This window comes from Nicotiana tomentosiformis, chromosome 6 (assembly GCF_000390325.3).
Source record: "Nicotiana tomentosiformis chromosome 6, ASM39032v3, whole genome shotgun sequence".
Taxonomy (NCBI): Eukaryota; Viridiplantae; Streptophyta; class Magnoliopsida; order Solanales; family Solanaceae; genus Nicotiana; species Nicotiana tomentosiformis.
Genome location: NC_090817.1, coordinates 46,499,809 through 46,510,766, shown reverse-complemented (window position 1 = coordinate 46,510,766; position 10,958 = coordinate 46,499,809).

Genomic DNA, 10,958 nt, shown 5'->3' with positions numbered 1-10,958 from the left:
GAATCTGAAGTTGTTTCTTTATCTCTCAAACTATGCCTCGCAGAACCGATAATGATACAGAAATGTTCCAAGTCTCTTCCACAGCCTACATACATTACTAAGGTGAAATATAACACACATTTAGAAAATTCCTCGCTCGATCATCCTCGAAGAAATCCTCCTTAAGTCATATCAAATCCAAAAGCGTCCCTTAGTGTAGAATCTATAACAACACATGACTAGGTGACACAATCACCGATGGTAGACTCCCCCATTGGCCTTTAAGCAATAATCACATAACCCAAGAACCCGTATTGACTGTTTCTGTTTAAGTACTATGAATTACTCAACTGAATTTGTCATAAGCTCATGCTACACTAACCATAACACATCCCAAACTATCAACCCAATGCACTCTTAACCTTGTGACAGTCGTACCATCATCCTCAATCAATTCGAACCTATATCATAGTACATGCATCCCACCGGGTATAAGGTAAAACTCTTCATCAGAACCTCAAAAGAAATCATGCAACCCCCAAACTTCTCAAAGGAGATAGACCACATGTGTACCTTCATTTCAACATCTTTCTGTGACCTGCTATGGACACAATTTCTATGCAATCAACTAAACCTTCCGAGCCCACACTCATCCACAGGCTGCAAAAATCAAGTTTTTTTCCACCAGTGAATGACTAGAAAACCCATAAACACATCTTAACATAGACGGTATTGGACACCATATGATAATCAAGCATCACAATCCCTTAGTAGCACAAGCAAACCTTTCTCGTCAAATTTGAACACTCAAAAGGTAAGAAGTCACCACTAATATGCAATTCCCTCAGTGGTCCATAATGACCCTAAATAGCACCAAACGTTCTCAAAATATGTGGCAACCCTACCACAAACCCCATAATGATACTCTCTCACTTCCACACCAGTATATCTATCTTCAAAAGTAAATCACTCAGTCTCTGATGCTCATTCTTGACCTTCTGACAATCGAATGCCGTGAAACTTGACCAATAATGTATGTCTTCATCCTTAATCTCAATAATGCTGCCTCGAGACTCCTCAAGGATCATCTCCCTCGAACCATCAATAATGGAAATGCAAATCCGACCCTGAAGTCTCAACACACCATCAATACTAAGGACCACCTCCTTAGAGCTACTTCTCACACTGTGTCCCTGAGGACAAGCAAATAAAAACCATCATATGGACAATCCTTAATGTGCTCAATCGAGATAACTTCTAAACAACACAAGAGAGAACTCTACTAAGCTCAGAAACACCCAATCTAGAAACTCTATCAACCAAAGCCTAAACATCCATATCCCAATACCTCTCCTCCACTGGAACAAATGCCAACCTCTAATTCATGAGCCGGATAATCCTTCTCATGGGGCTGCTACTGCTGCAAGCTTAAGAAATCACCCTACCATTCTACACCAACATCGTGCCAAGGCCAACACGTAAATCATCATAATACACTATTGTCATGAACCAAAATCCCACCAAGTCATGATGGATCCTAACCCAACCCTCTAGGTAAGCAGATGATATAAATTACAACTATAATGAGAAATCATAGGTATTATTAACTAAATGTACAAAAGAAGTCAATACAACTATCCCAAGGACTAGTAGTACAAGCAATGAGCCAGTAAGATTAGATTTACAAAGAAGTAATGAAGAATGCTTACAATATCTGTTTGAAGTTTACATAAACATAAATGATGTCCTAAAATACCACGAACAAATGGTAGCCTGAATCTGGTACGCTGGTACGTCTCTAACACAAGGCTTCGTCTTCCATATCTACTCAGCTCTAGAATTTGCACGCAAGGTGTAGAAGTGTAGTATGAGTACAACCGACCCCATGTACTTAGTAAATAACTTGACTAACCTCAGAGAAGTAGTGAAATAACATGAATAATATAGAGAAAATATTCCAGAAAGAAAAATTACTGAATAAAGGATATCAAGAGTAAAGGTGCGCAACTGGAATAGGGTAATAAACAAACTCTACCAATTAGACATGTTCAAACAAATGCAACTTTCTCTAACCCCGCTCACAAAGAGATATGCATTGTATAATGTGTGTGCTCAAATACTCATACATTACTGTAAAACTGTGCCCAAGATGATCTGATTCCGTATTATATGCAAAGTAACTCGTTTAAGAGAACTTTTCAAGAATCCAATACAATAAATGTATGCTGACAACCTTTTTTACATCAATCCAATACGCTACCGATAACTCAACAAAACATGAGATATCAACTCAATATAGGTAAATCTATCTTGACAACCAAATCATCAAATAATAACAGAGGCATAGATTAGCATGTTAGATGCAACACAAAAATCATGTAAAAATGCATGACAAACATACAAAATTCACATGCATAATCAAGAATGTCACCCTCGTAGCACCATATAAACATCATCAAGAAAATCAACCTAAAATCATCATGTAACATCATCAATAATAGCGCCCTTGTTTCGATGCATGTGCAATATAAAAATGCCACCCTAATTTTGCCACATGCGCATATAACCACCTTTATTTCTCCACATGGGCAAGCTTGAGAAATGCCACCCTTAGTTCGCCCCATGTACATAACAATAATCAAACTGGCACGGAAAGGGCCTCATGCCAACACTCAATCAATTTACCCAATATTTCCACATGTGCCATAATTATCACAAAGCAATATGCCAATATTTTATCAAAGATATAAGCTCAACAAGATGCCCAAGAACATGACAATAATCAAATGCGAATGGATGTTCAACATATAAAGCATGACTACGACTAAATCAATTTTAGCAGTTAAGTTCAAGTAGTCATACAAAGGATCACATATGTGTCACATAGTGCACACGTCCCGATCAAGGCACAACACAAAAACAAGTACGGATGTGTGTTCATAATATACGTGTATCTACATCCGAGACAAGTATAGCATAAATCTCAAGATTTGCTCATCATGTTCAAAATAAGGTACCAAGATCCTCAATATTACTCTAGCACAGTTTATTGTACTCACATAGTCAATCAATTGAGTAACACATAGAATCAACTAGAACACACAACCAAACAAGGCATATAGTAATTTAGAATCTACTCCGAGCATGAATACCCATGTCATATGTATATACGCTCGTCACCTCATATATATATCACCCCTATTTGTAGCAAACAACATCAACTATTAGAAAAAACTGCCTCAACAAAACCTAGGCAAGAAACTTACCTCAATAGGCCGAATTCAAACCTCCAAAATATCCCTTCCTCTAGAAATCACCTTCGTTAGGCTCAAATCTAGCCAAAATAACTCAATAACATCAATAGCTATAGGAATAAATTCCAAAAAACAACGTTCTAATCTTTATCCAATTCCCAAAAAGTCTACAAAAGTCAATCCTGGTCCCACACGGTCAAATCTCGGGTCAATGGGTAGATCTCGACCACACATAACTGAGTCCAAATTGGTTCTCAAATCCTCAATTTACATTTTTGAAAACAGTCAAAAAATCCCAAACATTCTCATTTAAATTCTTTAATCTAGGTGTAATAATCCATGAGAAAACAAGATATAATATCAAAATCAAGCTAAAATCACATACCCCAAAGGCTTGTGTGAAAACTACACCTCAAAGGTTGCCCCTCTCCATGTCCAGGGCTCAAAAGATGAGAAAGTCCCAAAATACCCAACCTAAAACTAACTGCATATGTCGCATTTGGGACCAGAGGTTCGCAATTGCGACCCTCGCAAAAGCAACCTTAGGCTCGCAAATGCAATCCCCACTAACCTAGAAAATGTCAAAACTGCTACCACAACTTTGCAAATGTGAAATCCTCCCCTTAGGCTAGTAGGAGAAGCAATGCCAGACTTCGCAAAAGCGAACCATCCCGCTGTTGCAAATACAACTCATGACCTCGCAAATACGAGGTACCCTAGCTCAACCATCACAAAAGCAAAAATCAACTCGCAAATGCATTGGTCGCATATGCGACCCACTCATCGCAAATGCGAAGAATCGGAACTATCAATACTAAACCATACAAAATGATCTGAAACCACCCCGAATTGCACATGTGGCCCCCCGAGACCCCATACAAACGTACCACCAAGTCCATATACATTATCAAAACTTATCTAATTGCTCGAAACATCCTCAATAGCATCAAAACCAAGAATGGAACACCAAAACTCATCATGGAACCATCAAATTCAAGAACTTCAAATATTGAAAATCAAGCGTCTGATTCATACCAAATCAACTACCAATGAAACCAAACTTTGCACACAAGTTCCAAATAACGAAACAGACCTATTCCAAGTCTTGGATAACAATCCGAACCCAAAATCCTCAAAGTAAATTGATGGTCAAACTTATGAAGTTTCTACACCTTTAAATTGCCAACTTTCGACAAAAAGAAACAAATCAACCTAGGAACCTCTAAATAAAAATCCGGACATACATTTAGGTCCAAAATAACCATACGAACCTAATGGAACCATCAAAACACGAATACAAGGTCGTTTACTCACAAGTCAAACCATAGTCAACGTTCCAAATTAAAGATTCCAAATTGAGAATCACTTTATCAAATCAATCCTGAACTTTCCAAAAATCAAAACTAACCATACACACAAGTCATTATACACCATACGAAGTCATTCAAAGCCTCAAATCATAGAATAAAATGCTGAAACTCCAAATGACTAGTTAGGTTGTCATATCCCCCCCCCCCCCCACTTAAACATACGTCTGTCCTCCAATGTGCCAAGAGTCATTCCAAAGTCACCCAATCACTGTATAAGTTCATCACACACATACTCATAGGAGATCCCATGTCACCACAATCTATATAAGTCAATTAGCACGATCTCGATTGCAGCTCATTTCGTCAACCTTATCATGTAAACCTTAGAACCAATTTCTAACATCCGGAGTTCCTTGTAAGATTTGATTCTTGCATGTATATACAGTGCACGTCTCAACAAGTTGCATCAAGCCATAACTATATTCCTAAGATATAACAACACGATGTACCACATAACTCACGTACTCATAGTAAGGACTTCCAACTACACTAGATGCTTGTTACCAAACCCGATACCAGTAATATACTTCATATAAGATAAAACCTTATTCCAAACCTTTATAGCACTACAATGATGAAAGAATCATGTAGAAACTCACAACCACCTATCAAGTCAAAAAATTGTGGAGTTCTCGCACCTGAAAAGGACCAGTGCCAAATTCAGAGTTGTCGAAATGACATTATTCTTCCAAACATTCCTTATCCCAATCCGATTGCTCAAATTCAAGGTCCAATAATCTCATCTCATCCAGTTAAAGTTGCTCGATTGACTATCCACATCCAATGCGGCTTAGAGCCATATATGACACGATTCGCACCTAACTAGCAACAACTCGAATACAACAAAAGAAGGAAAAAGAACCAAATAAGAGATCTATCCAACAAATTCGGAAGGTACAACCATAAAGGCACAATGCTATGATTACATGCCACAAGGGAGAAGTAGAATACACTAAATAAGCATAGCGAATCACATCCAAACACAACTCTGCTACGACGCGTAACCCAATCCAAACATACCCATCCATATAGATTACCCCTCAAGGCGTAACGCTCAAAATTAATAAACACACGTGTAACAAATGCGAAAACGTGAAGCGCATGACCATAACCATGGAGAAACATATAACACAACATACCACATAAAGGATAAGCACAACTAAGGTGCAATAAGAAACTCAACACCCCAAGAGCTATCTCACTAAAATCTTGCCACCAAGCCTAAACAAAACCACATCATGTGTGTGAATAGTCAAGTAGCCTCACAACTTGTCATAGCATGAGAGAGTAGCACATGAACCATATCAGGATACAAATAAGATCAACTCTAGCCGATGACACACCCCAGAAGTTGTTGTGCTGAGTATACAACCTTGATCCTGTAGAAAACACATTCTCCTTAGGCCTACTAATGGGGCCCCAGACTTATTCTGGTCGTCCAAACATATGTAAATAACCTTCCAAAAGTCCACAGTAACATATCTGTAACACATACCATCAGTTGTCTAACTCTTTACAAACGTTCGCAACCAAGGAATGGTTTGCCTCTGAGTATAACCCATCTCTAAACCTCAAGGAAACAAGAATCTCCATATCTGACCCCCACTCTCTTGCTCAAATGACTAATACGTCACTGATACACAATCACCTGATGAGAAGACCTCCCATAAATCTCCCGCGCCATACAGCAAAACTTGAACATCAATAGTCAGTAACCATGCAATTTTTGTAGTACCAGTCAAGCATCCGTAGATCATTAGCCAATGTATCTACTGCCACACACACCCTACTCAAGCGACACAAGATAGTGCTAGCATCCTCTTAAACATCTGAAATCTCCCATGTTGTCTAAAACTCATGACCTTCCTTTCGAATCTGAACTGCAACCTTGTCGATGCAAATCTCAATCCCACATGGTGCACCGTATCTATCATACTAACATATGAAAGTGAGAGAATCTCATAATCAATTTCGAATCACAAGTAGGATAAACACCCCTATCGAGGAGAACATCGCAACACACAACAAACCTTCTATGCCTGCAAAAGGCATCAACTTCAAGTCGTGGTCAAAACTTTCATGAACTCTTCGAAACCCAGTAGCATAGACCAAGCCATTAGAGCTAAATCCATCTAAATCTAACAAATCATGCAGATGACCAAACCCAAAAATGACTCAAACCAAAATGCTCGTTCTGGAGAGACCTTGTATGAATATGGAACTATTTCTTTCATCTATATAATATTGCAATGTAGAATCAATGATGATGTACAGAAATACTACAAGTCTCGGCACCATCCAATGCAAATCTCTAGTCCTAGCCCTACACAAACCCAAAAATAAAATCCTTAAATACCACATATCAATCTTAATCCAATTGGAACCTTCTCTAAAGGGATTCACCTTGCTCTAACATCCAAGGCATAGCCAATATGCACCGAACAACCCGTGCTCCACCAGCACATGAATATCCAAAAGAAGCAACCAAGTGATTCCTTTTTCTCGCACACTACATCCACAATGAATATCAAACCTAAATCATCCCAAGATCTCTATATACCCATAAAGTATAGCACACCCCGCACCCGACAAATACCTTGCTCGAACCATCCTCGAATTCATCCTTTCCAAGTCATAACTAATCCAAAAGTGTCCCTTAGTGTAGAAATTGGTATAACACATGACCATGCGGCCTAATTGTCAGTTGTAGACTCCCCCACTTGGCTCGAAGCCATAGAACACATCATCTGTAACCCATATTACCATTCATACCCGGCCGGATCAATCTCGCACTGTTAATCAGCCGAATACTTTATAAACTCATGTAATACTAGTCATGAAACACTCGAAAGACTCTGCCAAGTGTATACTCATCTTTGTGATAGTAGTGCAAACTTCCTCAAATGATCTGATCTCTGAAAGTAGCACATGCACCCCACTGGATAGAAGATAACACTCTTTATAGAAACCTCATAAGGGTCATACAACCTCACACCTTCTCGTAGGAGATAACCCACCTACTTAGTCTCCAACTGACATCTCTCTATGACCCCACCATGGTCACAACAACTATTCAATTAATTAATCCTCATGAATTCGTACTCATCAACTAGATACAAGAATCCGCTTCATCCCAAACATAAATAATTGAAAGATCTACCAATACATCCATATCTAAGTTTGGACAACCCATTGAGACAATAATCAAGCATGCATAGCCCCTCACAATCCATCCGTAGCACCACTAGCCATCGATGCACAACAGATACCGAGTGCAAAACATCGCAAATGAGTGAATAGAGGGAAATCAAGGATATAAGCTCCAAGCTAAAACAAAGTCACACCATGAGTAAAGAAAGAAGGAAAATTTCCAGATGCCATGTAGCCCCTTGAAGATAGGTATGGATGTTATCATACCGATCCGTAAGCCTCTACTAGACATTTGCTCATGACTCGTAGAACCTATGAACCTAGTGCTCAGATACCAAGTTGTCATGAGCCAAACTCCCACCAAGTCGTTATGACACCTAACTGTAAGGCCCCATAAAATTTCACCTAAATCCCGAGGTTCCGTGGTGGCGAGGTAGGCTAATATGTCGAACAGTGCGCTAGGAAAGTAGGAAAATTTTGGCAGAAAAAGATATTTTTGCAGCCCACTATGCGGCCGCAGAATTGCCACAGAGTGAAGCAGCAACTTGAGAAATATTTGTGGGCCACTATGCAGTCCATTATGTGGCAACAGAATTACTTTGCGGGCTGCAGATTGCATCATAGGATCGACGTGAGGAATTCCGGAAGGAGATTCTGCGGTCCACTTTGTGATCGAAGAATCGATATGCGGACCGCAGAATGGCTGCATACCTAGGAAATGGTGCCCAGTTCTGGAGGGCTATTTCGCGGATCACAGAAGCATTATGTGGTCGCATATGCCACTGTAGATTGTGTTTCGGAGCTTTATTTATTTGGTTTTTATAACCCGACCTCATTTTGTTATATAGACTCTATGGACCGTTTCTTAAGTAAGAAACTGACATTTTGAGAGTGAGAAAGTGTTGTAGAGAGGGAGAGAGCTCCTCAACCAATTGTTCCTCAATTCTTACTCAAATATTGAAAGATTAACAAGGAAAACACACTAAGTCTTCATCCTATAGGTAAGATTCTACACCCTAACCCTCAATTTTGAAATTTAACTAAAAATAAGTAATTAATAAGGCAATTCTTGTGTCCCTCTTGCGTGCATGTATTATCTAGGGGTGTAGGAAGATTATTGGGCTAAAATGGTAGATAATGGGTGGATGATGGAATCCACCATAGTAGGGACTTGAAACCTTAGTGCACACCTAGTGTTTGATAAAACGCTCAAATGAGTTGGAACCATGATGATCTTCCTAATTTTTAGTCCAATTTGTTATATTTCTGAAATAGATCGAAGTTGCTAAGATTTCCGAAATATTTTAGAGTTTAAGGAAGCTCAAGTGAGGTATGTTGGCTAAACCCTTCCCTTAGAATTGAACCCCACAATGTCATTGTAAGTCCCAAGTTAATCATTATGATTCAATTATTCCGAATAAACTTTGTGTCAACAGACTTTTGTGTTCAATATGTATTCCCAATGCTCTTGTTAAGTTATACTACTATTTGGTAATGTGTTCAAAGTAAGGTTTCTTAGATAAATGCTATGGCCTCAAGTTGCGTTTCAAATGATAGCTAATGCCAATTGTGTAAGAAATCTCAATGCACTTAAGACTCTTATTTTCTCACATGTATGCTTAGTGTCTTGAACGTAAATGCCTTGTTGTTGAAAATCCATGATGATGGTTGAAAGTGAAAAGGTGAGCACGAAATATAAAATTTGAAATACGGCCAACACACCACACAAAAAGGGGATATTAAAATTGTGACCACTAGTGCCAATGAAATAAAAAGATGTGAAAGAGGTATGAAATGGGATGATTAATAGAAAAGGATGATGTCGCACACATGGTGGTGATTGTGTTGGAAATTGAAATTGAAATTGTGATTGTGGTTGATGTCTCGTACGAGACATCCTAGATGATCAGGTCGTGATCGGACGCCATGCCGCACACATGGTGGTAAATGTGTTAGAAATTGTAATCAAAATTGTAAACGGTGGCATATCGGTACAAAAGGTCTCCAAACTTAAAATATGGAAATCACTTGAAACCTTGTCTTGTTCCTAACTTGATGTTTTGGGTACTGTTTGAGACTCCCATTGATTTTATGATTATTCATTCTTGTTTAATCATTCGTTCTATTGAGAGGGTGCTTAGTCATTCATACTAGTACTATTCCACATGTACTAACGTCTCTTTTGCCGGGGGCGCTGCATATTAAATGGATGCATGTGGTTCCACAACAGGTGGCTTTGATCGTTGATAGCGGTACACCATATCCCTAGCTGACTCGGGGTCGTATATCTTTTGTCTTTATGTATTATGTTTTGAGGTATAGTCGGGGCCTTGTTGCCGGCACTATCATCGTACTATTTTCTATCTATTAGAGGCTCCATCGATATTGTGTGGGTAGTATGTTGGTGTTGGGAAAGTCAAACTAATTTTGGTAACTGCATCACACATTCCACATCAAACTATGAAAGTGTATGTATTCTAAAACTTATAGATGATGAAACTGCTGATAATGAATTCGTGTTGTTGTTCACATGAATCTCCTCACTGTCTAATTAATGAAATAGATCTTCTCTTTATTCATGAGTGAGTTCGGGTAGAAGGTATTGTACAGGATTGCTTGGCCGGGTTATCTCGGTTGAGTGCTGGTCGTGCTCTCCGAGGTCGGGGTGTGACAAACTTGGTATCAGAGCCTAAGGTTTTAAAATGTCCTAGGATGTCTCGGAGCCGTTTCTAATAGAGTCCTTCTTATCGGTATGTTGTCGACCACATCTATATTTAGTAGGCTACTTGGCCATTTAGGAATAATACCCTTCTTTGATATTATAGATCGTGCGATAAAGTTAATTGTATGATTGTTCCTCCTTTAACTTGTGCATTACTCTAACTTTCTGTAAATGGCACCTAGGAAGAAGGCAAAAACTGGCCAAGGAGCCGATGTTACCCCAGGAATGGTGAGTAATTCTATCATTGATGATGCGGGTGAACAACCGAGGGGTGAGGATATTCCCCCAATTACTACACCGCCTGGTTCTACTATTCCTGCTCAGGCAGCACCAGTTCATACACCTGATGAGGGTGCAATGAATCCTCCAACTGATATTTTGGTTCCACCTCCAGCCCCAGCTTCCAGTCCCGATGTTTCTGATGGGGATCTTAGGGGATCCATACAGATGTTGGCTCAAATAGTGGCTTCCCAAACCTAGAGG